This window comes from Mauremys mutica, chromosome 6 (assembly GCF_020497125.1).
Source record: "Mauremys mutica isolate MM-2020 ecotype Southern chromosome 6, ASM2049712v1, whole genome shotgun sequence".
NCBI classification, from domain to species: Eukaryota; Metazoa; Chordata; order Testudines; family Geoemydidae; genus Mauremys; species Mauremys mutica.
Genome location: NC_059077.1, coordinates 132,812,140 through 132,824,877, shown reverse-complemented (window position 1 = coordinate 132,824,877; position 12,738 = coordinate 132,812,140). Strand labels below are relative to the sequence as shown.

The window sequence follows — 12,738 nt, the reverse complement described above, 5'->3', positions numbered from 1 at the left end:
TTCCCTCCAGTGCTGGAGGATTCGCCCTTCTCATCTACCATTGTCCCAAGCAGCACAGCGGTTGGGAATCTTAAATGTACCGAGGTGACTTAGGAGCAGAACCCCCCCCCCGACCTTCCATGCAATTGGCACTTGCCCCTCACTGAGCAGGACTGAAACTGGTGCAGGGAGACTGGTGGGCCACATCCCCTCTGGGCATGAGCAAAGCAGCAGTGTGAAAAAATGATCATGGAGATGCTGAGGATTGAACCCAGGGCCTCATACATGCAAAGCATGTGCTCAACCACTGAGCTATATCCCCTAGCAGGTTTTGTTTACTATGGGTTACACTCAGAGCCCTCCTGTTTCCAGAGCAGCTCAACACCTCACCCTGGTGGCAGAAGTGGTGTGGGGAGCTCCAGGTGTTTCTAGGATCTGCTAGGCATTTCCACCTGCCTGTAAACTCCAGCTTTCCCCAGCACATTCACTGCGGTGCAATTGGGTCACTGCTTCCATGGCTGAACAGCAAAGAATGGCTCCCAGTTTCCCTTCTATCGGCAGCAGGATTAGCCTGTGTCGGTGGTTAATGAGGTGGATCTAGTTGTAGATTGTTATTCGTTCCCCACCTTGACAATTCACACAGTCCCTTTCCCAGGCAGATTCCCAGCACCTCAGTGATCCTGGTAGCAGGGTTGGGTCCTGAGATTTTCAGGGTTCTTTTCCCCTCCACCTGGAGGGAACTCAGCTTTTTCCCCATCCCAGACAATCCATGAAATAACAACAGGGGCATAAAGAAAGAGGGGAGGGAACATCTCATGGCCAGGGCTGGATGTGCCCAGAGCCCCCTGCTTGCCCATTGTTTCCATGGAATTTGGCCCCCTGCTTTGCACAAGGGACAGAGAAAGATCTTGCTGTTCCTGTGTCTGTGCAAAGAAAATTGTGCTTCTGTATGAAAGAGAGGCGGGAAATGGCCCCATGATGGGGCAATAGCCTCAGGATTAAGAGCAAAGGACAATGATGGGAAGGTTCACAATTGACTCAGTAGTTGCATATAAAGGTGCACGTTTGGCAGTTACATTGGGAAATTCTGGCTCCTTCTCAGGCTCAGGTTGGCCACCCCGGTCTAGGTGTAGAAGTTACAGCATTTAAACATGAAAGAGGGGCCAATTTCCCCATCATTTCACACCTTTATACCCAAACACGATGACTTTCTGAATGAACCCTCCTCGTTCAGCCAGAAGATCTTGGGGTGGATGTAGGAGTCACTGGGTAAAATTCTCTGGACTCTGTTCTGAATCAGGTCAGAGCAGAGGTACCTAGTGATCTAGTCTGGCTGTAAAATCTATAGATCAACACCATTAATATGAAATTAATCCTCAGAAACAGCTGTTCCCCACCCAGACCCCAGCAAAGGACTCTCCAGGGAAGGGGCTGTTGAGGAAGGAAAGAAGGAAGACGTCCTTCTCCCCCTGGAGGAACTGGGCTCTGCGCTTTTGACAGAAAGGAGGGGAAGGAAATGGCCACACGATGGCAGCAGAACCTAAGAAATGAAACACAATAGGCTTATGTCCACACTGCAATGAAACACCCAGAGCTGCCCCATACCAGCTTAGGCTCCCGGGGCTTGGGCTGTGGGGTGGTAAATTTGCAGTGTAGACATCTCGGCTCAGGCTCAGTACCGGGCTCTGAGACCCCACAAGGCTGGGAGGGAGTGTAGCAAGTAAAAAAGGTAGAACAGCAGTGGAGTATTACCCTGGTCTCAATGGCATTTCTCCATCAGTCTGTCTGCTTTGGAGCAGGGACAATAACACGTCCTGCTGCATTCGTTATTTCAAAGGGCGGTTTAGGATTTTCATTCTCACACATGGTGCACGAAGCAGGACTCAACCCTCGGCATAAACTAAACGAGCTGCCCACAGATTCTGGCAGCCACAATGAGGCATTTGGTGTGAGAGCTCAGACCTGCCCCTGTCCCACAGGGACGGGGTCATCTGTGAGGGGACTGGGCCACTGACCTACCAGCTCCTAACTCCCAAACTTTCAGTAATATCATCAGTGCCTGTGAGTGTAATTTAAACCATCAAAAGAGTCATAGTGGGCTAGACCATAGTCTGGACTTCGGGTCTGGAAAAGAGCTGCCACAATCCATAGACCAGGTTGTTATATAACATGCACATGGATTTTAACCCTTCACATACAGTAATGGGAAAGTTCTTGGTTCAGGCTTGTAGCGGTGATGGAATAAACTGCAGGTTCAATAAACAGCTGGGATGGGTCATTCAGTCCTTTGTATAGAGCTTCAGTTTGTAGCAAAGTCTCTCCAGAGGTATGAAGCAGGATTGAAGACAAGATGGAGATAAGGCATCAGCCTTTTATAGTCTCTTGCCATGTGGTCTTTGCTTTCTTTGTCCCAAGGACACTCTGTCCAGCACGTGGCATAGAAAAACATTAGAGTTCTGTCCATAGGCAGGTCCCTGCAGACCTTGCTGAGTTACAAGGCGTATCTGCCTTCTCTCAGTGGGTCGATTGTAGAGCTGATGGTCTTTAATGGGCCATCAAGCAGGCTGGGCAGAACTGACACCAACTTGTCTGGCTGGGGTGTTTCCCGGAAGCAGAGCACAAGTTTGAAATATGGACAGAACAGAGCCAATACTTATAACGTCAACTACAAAAATGATACACATCTAGAGATGGCATCATTATAATCAACCAATCAGAACCTCTCCATAGACCCCTTACATGACAACCTTTCTACAATATTGGCTGCAAATATAGAACAGCGGTCACAACGGTGATCTATACAGTTACAGATTATGTCAGTAACGCCACAGGAGGTGACACGGCATCAGTGAGACTGATACTGTAATACTGCCTCCAGATTTGATGTCCTCATTTGAAAAAGATGTTGTGAAATTGGAGCTGGGGCAGCAAAGAGCCACCAAATGTCCTGAGGGCTGGAGAAAAATGCCTTCTAGTGAGCTACTGAAAGAGCTCAACCTGTCCAACTTATCAAAAGAAGATTGAAAGGTGACTTCATTGAAGTGTTGAAGTGCATTAATGGAGAGAAAAGATGGGATAATAAAGGGCTTTTTAGTCTAGCAGAGAAAAGCATAACAAGACCCAATGTCTGGAAGGTGAAAAGCGACAAATTCATATTACAACTAAGGCACAAAGATTCAACAGTGAGGATGATTGACCACAGGAACAAGTTACCAAGGAAAGTGGTGGATTCGCCATCTCTTGATGTCATTTCATGAAGACTAGATGCCTTTCTGGAATGTGTTTGCCCCAAAAGTAGCTCTTGTGTCATACAGGAGGCCTGTGATATGCAGGGGGTCAGATTAGATGCTCTAATGGTCTCTTCTGGCCATAAAGTCAACTCATTTCTGAAAAACTGAGTGTAGCATTGAGAGCAGCATCTGATGTTTTCCTGTCTAGCCAGCTTGCTGCCTAGAACGAACGCTCCTTGAGTGGGGTGATCCACAGGGAGTAGCTCAAACCTCCAAAGTGGCTGGCTAGGGGCAGGACATTGGCGCAGCAAGGGAGGGGTGTGGCAGTGACATCACAAAGGCCTTTTGCAGGACCTCAGACCATTGGTCAAAGGTGGTGGGGAGGTGGTGACCTCACAGAGAGATGCTGACATCAGCCAGGCAGGACAGGAGCGAGGGGCCAGGGAAACCTCAGAGACTCCTGTGGCTTTGCTCCAGCAAGTCTCCTTCTCCAGGTCTCTCTTTGAGGACTGAGAGAGTATTCGGGTTCACGGATGTGAGCGCCAGGAGGAACCTCTTTCGAGTTTTCTCCTTCCCTTTTCGTGATTTTACTAGGAAACAGCCGTCCCTGTTTAGAAGGTAAGAGCCTCCTGGAGGTGTGAAACCTGTTCAGTCTGATCCATCTGGTGACAGTTGAATTCTAAGCATGGAAAACATGAGCTTAAGGAGGCAGAAGTTTATTGCGCACCTGGGATTTTGTCCCTGAGAATCACTGGGGACATTAGGGTTTGTCCTTTTTGTTTCCCCTTTTCCTCCATCCATCCCTCCCTCCTTTCTCTTCATTTCTTGCTTCTTTTGTCCTTTCTCCTGTTCCCCTCCCAACACCAGGAGTGTGTGTGTGTGTGTGTGTGTGTTGCGGGGAGTGCTCTGCAGCTCCCACTGTGGGAGGTCCACCCAAAAATGTGGGGCTGAAATAGTGCTCGGGCAGTGATCCCCACCAGTGACCTGGGCCATCCTTTGGGCTCTCTGGTGAGAACCCTCCGCCTTCCGTCCTCAGTCTCTACCCTGATTGGCTGAGCAGGGGGTTATTGACAGGGAGGAGACTCAGGTCCTTGTTGTTCTCTTTTAAGACCAAGGAAATAAGTCAGAACCAGTTCTATGTTTGACGAATTTTGCTGCTTCTCTGCATTAATGGTCTCTGAGCAGTTCATGATTCTCTCTAGCATTGCAGTTCTCCTCAAATACTTGCTGAATAATTCCTGTGCACTGTTGTTGGTCTGGAGCTCATCTGTGAGCACTTTACTCAGGTCATTCAATGTCTGAAATTCAAGATCCAATGGTTAGTTTGGAAATCAGGGCTCTTGGGTCCTATTCCCAACTCTGCCACTGACTGGCCGTGTGACCTAAGACAAGTCAATTCTCCTTTCTCAGCCTGAGCTTCTCCCTCTTTCAAGTAGGGATAATAATGATCTGCTCCTACCTATCTCAACACACTCACTCTTCCCCAACACACACACTGTCTCTCCCCACACACACACAGTCTCTACCCCACCACGCACACCGCAGTTGAAAAGCAGCTGGTAATCTAGTAAGATGCCCATGGAACGGTGGGATAGAGAAACCTGCATCATGTGATGCTGTACCAGCCCGTGAGGCATTGCAAACCCTTCCCAAAACACCCTCAGCCAGTTGCACAGTGGGATAGTTACTCACAGTGCACTGCTCTCTGTGGCCATCCACGAACTGCTAGCATGGATGTGCTCTGGTGACACAAGGGGCATAGGGAGGACATTCAATAGCTGTTTAGTTAAAACACTTTAACTAAAGCAGCAATGCCAGGGGGTTGGTGGCTCCTTTCTTTCCTCACCCTGGAGTAAACTCAGCTTTTTATTCCATTTTTGATGTTTCATGGAATAACAACAGACGACCGAAGAAAGACGTGGACAGGGTGGGTCTCAGGGGAGGGGCAGAGAGGTTCGAGCGGTGGGCAGAGCAGGTCTCGGAGGTGGGGGCAGTGGGCAGGGCAGGTCTCAGGGGAGGGGCAGAGAGGTGTGGGTGGTGGGCAGGGTGGGTTGCAGGGATGGGTCAGCGAGGTGGTGGTGGCGGCTGGTGGGCAGACCTTGTGGTAGGGGGTGGAGAGGCACGAGCAGGAGGCAGGAAGGCCTTGGGGGAGGAGAGGAGCGAGCGAAAGGTGGATCAGCAGTCCTCAGCCAAAGAGGAAGAGCGGGGGTGGGAAGTGGCCAAACAGGAGCAAGGGGGGAGCACAGGTGGGGCCTCAGAGAGAGGAGAAGGGTGGGGGGGCAGTGCCATGGTCTGGGCACCAATGGGCCCCCCACTTTTAGGGAGCTTCCAGCGCTCACACCCAGCCTCCCCCAATGCAAGAGCCATGGGCCACCTATTCTCTTCATCTTCACTAACCAAGCCCCGCCCCAAGCTATGTTGATGGGAGAAGCCCTCCTGTTGGCACAGCGCTATCTGCACCGGGGTTAGGCTGATATAACTGCATTGCTTAGGGAGGTAAATTTTTTACACTCCTGAGTAATGTAGTTACACCGATCTAATTTTGTAGTGTCGACCTGTCCCCAAAGAACCTTGGGAGTAAAACTTCCCCTGCTCCTCTGCTTTACTGAATCCAAACACAAGCAAAACTTGTCAGGCCCAGATGGGGGTTGGCAGAGAGTCAGGTGTGTGCAGACATGATCCTTTCAGCAGCTGTAGGCACCATGGCTTAGCTGGCTAAAACCACTGTTTTGTATACAGGACATCCTGGGTTCAAGTTCCAGTGGTACCTTACTGAGTTGCTTTTGGGGCACCTGGTATTGGCTACTGTCAGAAGACAAGATTCAGAGCTAGATGGACCGTCGGTCTAGCCTAGTGTGGTTTTTCTTATGGTTTGAATTACACTCACAGGCACTGATGATAGAGTTACTGAAAGTTTGGGAGTTAGGAGCTGATAGGTCAGTGGCCCAGTCCCCTCACAGACGACCCCGTCCCTCTGGGACAGGGGCAGGTCTGAGCTCTCACACCAAATGCTCATTGTGGCTGCCAGAATCTGTGGGCAGCTCGTTTAGTTTATGCCGAGGGTTGAGTCCTGTTTTGTGCACCGTGTCTGAGAATGAAAATCCTAACCTGCCCTTTGAAATAACAAAAGCAGCAGGACGTGTTTCTGTCCCTGCCCCAGAGCAGACAGACCAATGGAGAAATGCCATGAGTCCAGGGTAATACTCCCCTGCGGTTTTACCATTTCCACTTGCTAAACTCCCTCCCAACCTTCTGGGCTCCTGGAGCAGGGGACTGAGCCTGAGCCGAGACACGGACACTGCAACTTTACAGCCCAAGCCGCATGACCCTGTTTAATGTGACACGGGCCAGTCGTGGGTGTTTCATTGCACTGGAGACGTAGCCTAACATTATGTCCGCACTGCGATTAACACACCCATGGCACCTGTCGCAAAGCCCGGGTCAGCTGACTCAGGGTTATGGGGCTTGGGCTGCAAGACTATAAAATTACAGTGCAGACAGATGGTCTTGAGCCCAACCTCTGAGACCCCACGAGGGGTGAGGGTTTCCGAACCCAGGCTTCAGTGTGAACAGAAATATCTGCACCACAGTTTTTAGCCTCTCAGCTTTAGCTTCATGAGCCCACGTCAGATGGTCCAGGCAAGCCATGCTGCCATCTTTATCCCAGGAGAGATGGACTCTAAGGGTACATCTCCATTGCAATGTCAGCCCAGGTGTGGCACGCTGTGCTCAAAGCAGCACCCTGGAAGCCCCATATTCACCACTCTCATATGATGATGATACGGTTTGTACAAAGTCTGCCTGGTGAGGTATCATTTCAAAAGTCTTGGTCTGTTGAACCTTAATATTGTGTTGGATTGTGTGTGTAGCATTGGCTGGGAAGTTTTGCTCTGTGTGTGTGACTGAGATGAGGTTGGGAAATGCCCACCACCAGCCTTTCAGGTGTGACAATGGAGGAGCCAGACTCGCTGCTGGCCCATTAAAGGGATCCACACTGCCAAGGACTATCCCAGGAACCGTGTACAATGCAGACTTCTCCGAGATAGCACAGCAACAATGGACACTGCTTGACTCACATCCTAGCAAAGGGACTTCCTAGCCAGTTGGAAGAAACTATGAAAGGGGGGGTAGAGACATCATGAGTTAGCCTCTCTCCCCCACAACTCAACAGCTGGAAACACACCTGGGCGACAAAACTGATTCAGAAATCAGAAGAGAATAATAATAGTACATTCAAACCAAAGTCCCCAAACAGATTAGTAGTGGTTTCTCAGCAGAAAATTTTCAGTTTGGGGAATTTTGTTTTCTGTCAGACTTTGCCAAGGGAAGCAGAGAGAAAATGGTTGAGTTGTCTCCTTCAGAACAGCTTGGCTTAGACACTAGCTCTGGTTCACTGTTGTGGCCTTGCTCAGGTTGGGGGTATTTTAATTATTTGGGGAGGTCCCAGGGTGTTCGGGGCAGATTATGAGGCTGTTCCCTTTTGAGATAAAAACTAAGAAATGCAGGACTAGAGAATTTTTTTAGAAATCTGGGATTTAGATATTTTATTTGAAGCAAAGGGAGAAGGGCAGCTGAGATTCTGAGAAGGTTTTTGTTTGCAAGAAGCAACATTGTTTGATCTGTCATTGTACCAAGGGGGGAGATGGTTGTCTGTAAAGGAGAATGAAGACTAAATGCAGCCCATGAGGATAGGATTTGAACCCTGCGTGCAGAGCACAATGGATTAGCAGTCCATCACCTTAACCACTCGGCCACCTCATCTGAGCTGCTAAGACAGGGACAGGAGGAGAAATCTAAGGCCGGCAGAGATAGGGCCACTAAGGAGTTTTTAAATACTAAGCATAAGCAGGGGCTGAATGAGCTCCCCCCTCACATCTAGTGAGGAGCTGGGGGAAGACTTCAGGAACAGGCCGTGTTTGCACAGACACCCCTACTCTGCTTAGCTATGCAGCATGGTGGGGCTGCTTCCCCAAAACGACCAGTTTGGGCTGGTGGTGGGTTGCAAATCACTTTAGCATTGAGTGGAATGAAATGTTATTCTCCTTCCTGTACGAGCGAAGGGCAGCAGAACGTACCTAGGCCGTCCTGACGGAGGGGTGGGTGGGTGGGTGGGTGAGGAATCGCTTTCATTGGACTGCAGAGAAGTGATTGAGGACGTCACCCTAACCCAGTGGTCCCCAAACATTTCACACTGTGCCCTCGTATCCATGGCTGTGGCCCCTCGGAAGCCACGGTCGAGAACCGGGGCTGGGAGTGGGGCCGTTGCTTGCTGGGGAGAGGGGTGCGGACAGGGGTCAGGGGGTCGAGGCCGGGCTGGGAGCCAGGGGCCCAGGCTGAGGGTGGGGTTGGGGAAGATCAGGGACAGAGTGGGGCTCCCTCCCTGCCCTCCATGGGGGCTGGCTCAGGCCCTGAGGTGCCCCCATCAATCTTCCTCTGTGTCCCCCTAGGAGTCACGCCCCACATTTTGGGGACCACTGACCCCTACTCGCTAAGCAGGGGCTAGTGATGCCAAAGCCCAGGGAAAGGGAAAACAAGTGCGGGGGCCCCAGCACCGGAAGCCTGCCCCCCCACTTCTGTGTGTGTGTCATAGGTCTCACCCCCACTTGGAGCTGTTGGGTTCCAATGTGGGGCCTGCTTTTTTCCCTCTAAACTAAAATCCTAATTTAGATCTACTACGCTGCCACAGTCAGATTTAAAGTGTCTGACACACTACCTGTTCCCCCAACTTTCCCTGGGGAACACAGATTCAATGTCCCTGAATCTCTACACACAGGGAAGCAGCCCACTTCCCCCCTCCCTCTCTCCTAGCCACTTTGGAGAGATATACACCGAGTCAAATCCTTAACTCAACACAAAGAGAGACTTACCACCCCCGCCCCGTCCCTAGTCCTGGAAAGAGATACCTGATTCAAACTGCTTGAATCAAACCCAGGAGGAACACTCACTTCCCCTCCCCTTCCCCTGAATTTCCACAAGAGAAGGAATTAACCAAGTCCAAAGAAAAGAAAAGAATTTATTAAAGAATAAAAAGAAAAGTCACTATCTCTGTAACCAAATGAAACAATACAGGGTCTAAACTTATCAATCTCTGGAGAGAATCCCCCCTCCCCCTTTCTTTCTCAGTAAAAGCAAAGTAACAGCAAACAGGAATAAAGAATTTCCTTTAGCAAACATAACCATTGCAAATATAGAAATCAAATTATAAGACTAACCCGCCTTTCTAATTAATACTCACTATTAAATAGTAGAAACTACTCCAGGAGAACTTGGAGACATGACTGGTCTCTCTTAGATCCAAAGAGAGCTCAGAGAAAAACAAAGAAAACACAGACAAAGGCTTCCCTCCACAGAGATTTGAAAAAATCTTATCTCTGATTGGTCCTCTGGTCAGGTGGTCATCAAGTACTGCATGTTAACCCTTTACAGGTAAGAGAGATCTTAACCCTTAACTATCTGTTTATGACAGTGTGGCTCCGCCCCCTTCCACACCTTCCACACACGGCCCCATCCACTGTCACTCCTTTACCCCGGCCCCGCTGCGGCCCCGAGACCAGAGAAGCTCTGTGCCCTGCTGCAGCCCCCGGGCCGTAGCAGGGAGTGGGAGCTCCTCCAGCCCTGGGGCCCACATGGGGGAGACTTTCCCAGGGGGACCCAATTTGGCCAGGGCCCCTAGTCATGGGCCCCACTGCCCCCTTGGCAACGCAAGGTTTGGGGAGGCTGAGCCCCCCCGAGCCTCCATTACGAGCCGCCCAGGCTACCTCTGCTCAGTGGGTGGCCAGTCTCCCTGTGTCTCTGCTGTTCGTGCTGGGGAGCCCGGCCGGCCTTAGGGGTGGGGCCCCCGGCAGCCGCCCAGGGCTCCAGGGGGTCAAAGGGCACCGTGTGGCCGTGCAAAGGTGCTCACTGCTCTCCCCTGCCCCAGTGCTCCTCCGTGGCCCCACAGAGGGTGGGGGGAGCGAGGAGCAGCACTATGTGCTCCCTGCGTCCTGGTCACTGTCTCCACCTGGGCTGGGCTGCGAGGGGAGCATCAGAAGCTGCTGCTCTCTGCCCTCCCCTGACGCAGCCCGGCTGAGGAAAGTGACCTGGATGCAGGGAGCTCGGATGATGTCCCTTCTCGCCCTCCTGCCCCTGCTAGGCAAGGCTGCTGTGTGGTGTCTCCATGGCTGCACTTTCAGTGATGCAGGTTTCTCTATCCCATTGTTCCAGGGGCATCCTACTAGATTGCCAGCTGCTTTTCAACTGCAGTGTGAAGACTGTGTGTGTGTGTTGGGGAAGAGTGAGTGTGTTGAGCTAGGTAAGAGCGGATCATTATTATCCCTACTTGAAAGAGGGAGAAGCTACATGTGAGAAAGAAGAATTGACTTGTCTGAGGTCACACAGCCAGTCAGTGGCAGAGTTGGGAATAGGACCCAAGAGCCCTGATTTTCAAACTAACCATCGGATCTTGAATTTCAGACATTGAATGACCTGAGTAAAGTGCTCTCACATGAGCTACAGACCAACAACAGTGCACAGGAATTATTCAGCAAGTATTTGAGAACTGCAATGTCAGAGAGAATCATGAACTGCTCAGAGACCATTAATGCAGAGAAGCAGCAAAATCCATCAAACATAGAACTGGTTCTGACTTATTTCCTTGGTCTTAAAAGAGAACAACAAGGACCTGAGTCTCCTCCCTGTCAATAACCCCCTGCTCAGCCAATCAGGTAGAGACTGAGGACGGGAGGCTGAGGGTTCTCACCAGAGAGCCCAAAGGATGGCCCAGGTCACTGATGGGGATCACTGCCCGAGCACTATTTCAGCCCCACATTTTTGTGTGGACCTCCCACAGTGGGAGCTGCAGAGCACTGCCCCACAACACACACACACACACACACACACACACACACACACACACACACACACACACACACACACACACACACACACACACACACACACACACACACACACCTCCTGGTGTTGGGAGGGGAACAGGAGAAAGGACAAAAGAAGCAAGAGATAAAGAGAAAGGAGGGAGGGAGGAAAAGGTAAAACAAAAAGGACAAACCCCAATGTCCCCAGTGATTCTAAGGGACAAAATCCCAGGTGTGCAATAAAATTCTGCCTCCTTAAGCTCGTGTTTTCCATGCCTAGAATTCAACTGTCACCAGATGGATCAGACTGAACAGGTTTCAAACCTCCAGGAGGCTCTTACCTTCTAAACAAGGACGGCTGTTTCCTAGTAAAATCACTAAAAGGGAAGGAGAAAACTCGAAAGAGGTTCCTCCTGGCGCTCAGGTCCGTGAACCCAAATACTCTCTCAGTCCTCAGAGAGAGACCTCGAGAAGGAGACTTGCGGAAGCAAAGCCACAGGGGTCTCTGAGGTTTCCCTGGCCCCTCGCCCCTGTCCTGCCTGGCTGATGTCAGCATCTCTCTGTGAGGTCACCACCTCCCCACCACACCTTGGACCAATAGTCTGAGGTCCTGCAAAAGGCCTTTGTGATGTCACTGCCACACCCCTCCCTTGCTGGGCTAATGTCCTGCCTCTGGCCAGGCACTTTGCAGGTTTGAGCTACTCCCTGTGGATCACCCCACTCAAGGAGCGTTCGTTCTAGGCAGCAAGCCGGCTAGACAGGGAAACATCAGATGCTGCTCCCAATGCTACACTCAGTTTTTTCAGAAATTATGGCCAGAAGAGACCATTAGAGCATCTAATCATATAATCATAGAATATCAGGGTTGGAAGGGACTTCAGGAGGTCATCTACTCCAACCTACTGCTCAAAGCAGGACCAATCCCCAACTAAATCATACCAGCCAGGGCTTTGTCAAGCCTGAGCTTAAAAACCTCTAAGGAAGGAGATTCCACCACCTCCCTAGGTAACCCATTCCAGTGCTTCACCACTCTCTGAGTGAAAAAGTTTTTCCTAATATCCAACCTAAACCTCCCCCTCTGCAACTTGAGACCATTACTCCTTGTTCTGTCATCTTCTACCACTGAGAACAGCCTAGATCCATCCTCTTTGGAACCCCCTGTCAGGTAGTTGAAAGCAGCTATCAAATCCCCCCTCAGTCTTCTCTTCTGCAGACTAAACAAGCCCAGTTTCCTCAGCCTCTCCTCATAAGTCATGTGCTCCAGCCCCCTAATCATTTTTGTTGCCCTCTGCTGGACTCTTTCCAATTTTTCCACATCCTTCTTGTAATGTGGGGCCCAAAACTGGACACAGTACTCCAGAAGAGGCTTCACCAATGTCTAATAGAGGGGAATGATCACATCCCTCAATCTGCCGGCAATGCCCCTAATTATACAGCCCAAAATGCCGTTAGCCTTCTTGGCAACAAGGGCACACTGTTGACTCATAGCCAGTTTCTCGTCTACTGTAACCCCAAGGTCCTTTTCTGCAGAACTGCTTCCTAGCCATTCGGTCTCTAGTCTGTAGCAGTGAATGGGATTCTTCCGTCCTAAGTGCAGGACTCTGCATTTGTCCTTGTTGAACCTCATCAGGTTTCTTTTGGCCCAGTCCTCTAATTTGTCTAGGTCCCTCTGTATC

At 50.5% G+C, this 12,738-nt stretch overlaps 1 non-coding gene across 1 annotated transcript; it reads right to left on the bottom strand.

The window, feature by feature from the left end:
- Positions 1 to 229: 229 nt before the first annotated feature.
- TRNAA-UGC lies at positions 230 to 301 on the bottom strand. The gene has a single exon. It is a non-coding gene; the product is annotated as a tRNA-Ala (tRNA).
- Between the last annotated feature and the right edge of the window lie 12,437 nt (positions 302 to 12,738).